The 1,716-nt window shown below is 44.3% G+C and overlaps 1 protein-coding gene across 3 annotated transcripts in view; it reads right to left on the reverse strand.

Annotated features, from left to right (window-relative positions):
• The window catches only part of Scn3b (sodium voltage-gated channel beta subunit 3), a 21,161-nt gene continuing 19,445 nt past the window's right edge, over positions 1 to 1,716 (reverse strand). For all 3 annotated transcript variants that reach the window (XM_010618064.2, XM_010618063.1, XM_010618066.2), the window contains one exon: positions 1 to 1,269. The gene's annotated coding sequence lies outside the window, so the exon portion shown is untranslated. The remainder of the gene's footprint in view (positions 1,270 to 1,716) is intronic.

The following is a 1,716-nucleotide window of genomic DNA, read 5'->3' on the forward strand; positions in this document are numbered from 1 at the left end:
TTCTGTATTACTAAATTGCCCAAAGAGGGCTCAAACTCATGATCCTCCTGCCTCAGCCTCTCAGATTGTAAGCATGTGTGAAAATGCTCATCTTAAAAGGCATTTCTCTTAATTTGAATATCATTCTAAGATGTAATCTCATTCTGAAAGATATTTCATATTCACAAATTTTTGTAGGAAATCCTTGGCCTATCTCATGTCCGCATCTCTGCTTTCTTGGCCAGTTTCTAGTTTCTAGGATCTATCATAGTTAACCCCAGCTGGATCATCCACCCCAAATTTATGCTTCTGCAAGAGGCGTAGCTATAGCCAAGCTCAATGTCAAAGTCTTTTCAAAGACAAAACAGTCTATCCCTGGAAGTAACGGGGCAGCACCTAAAGCTTATCACCGCTCCCTTTTGTCTCAAGTTTCTCATCCATTTAAGCCCTGTGTGAATCTCAGTTGCTTCCTGTAAAATGAGGAATAATACTGATCCACAGATATTTTGAGAGGAAGACTTTAGGCATTCCAGTCCAAATCCACAGACGATACACTCTCTAAGAAGGGCACACATCCATCATCCCAGTAAGATCAGGAATGTGTTGTATGGCTTTTTTGAGCCATTTAAATTGCCCTTGGTCCTTCCCAAGTCTCCTGCCCTTGGATTCTCAGGACTGTGTCCAGTACAGGCCTCAGAGACCTATGGGAATCTAGTCCAGAGTGTTAAGCTCCAGAGAGCATTTTAGTCCATGCTTAAGGATCTTTGTCACTGGAGAATCTAGAGGCATGCTTCTCTCTGGTGTTCTAGCCAAGTGGGCCAGGAACTTGAAAAAACTGACTTCAAAGAGTTCAATTACATGACATGCTTTTGCTTTGACCCAACTAATTACTTGTTCCTACCAGTAAGACATTTTCTTGCAGGAATGGAGAATGAGCCAGATCCAGCCAGCTGGGGCAGAGGGAGGTGCTACTTTCAGCACTTGTACAACATTATTTGGAGCACAGATGAGAAATCCAGTAGGCGTGGGCGCTGCTTGCTGGAAAGCCAGGTCAGGGTGAGGTTGAATCTGTGTAGAAATGTTGGCTCCTTCGTTCTGGCAAAGTCTTATGGTGTGTAGAGTTCTGACAGAGTTAGGAAGTCAGCAGGGAAAGCTCGGAGGTGGGTGGATCAGTGATGAATGAGAGGAAAGATGGTTGCAGGAAGGAAGTGATGGGGCCGCTGGGGCACACTCCTGATGCTACCAGCATCACTGAACCTGAGATATCCAGTCTCTCAGTGTTCAGGCCACCTACCAATGATAAAACAATCACTGAGAAATTCAGCCCAGCCCAGCACGGCCCAGCACAGCCCAGCCCAGAGACACTTTTATCAGAAGCGGGGTCGAGAACATTCTTATGCCCGTGTTACCATGGACAAGAAGTTTAGACTGCCACTGCACTCAAGTCAAAGCCATTCACTTTTTGAAGAGACTGGCAGCCATATAGAGCTTTGTTGACTTGGGCATCAATTTAAAATACTCACTCTAAGGGTGGACACACTGGGTAGAGGAGAAATTGATCTAAGGAATCGAATTTAAAGCCCCTTCATCCAAATTGTATAACTGACAACATGAAATAGGAAGAAAAGGGCTAAAGGTGTAGGGGAAGTGGAAAGGGTAGGGGAAAGGAAATAAGGGACAAGAAAAAATATGAGAAAAGGAGAAAATGGAAACAAAGTCTTTGTAAATAGGGGAGGG

Source organism: Fukomys damarensis, unplaced genomic scaffold (assembly GCF_012274545.1).
Source record: "Fukomys damarensis isolate Sample0158 unplaced genomic scaffold, DMR_v1.0_HiC HiC_scaffold_16, whole genome shotgun sequence".
Classification (NCBI taxonomy): Eukaryota; Metazoa; Chordata; class Mammalia; order Rodentia; family Bathyergidae; genus Fukomys; species Fukomys damarensis.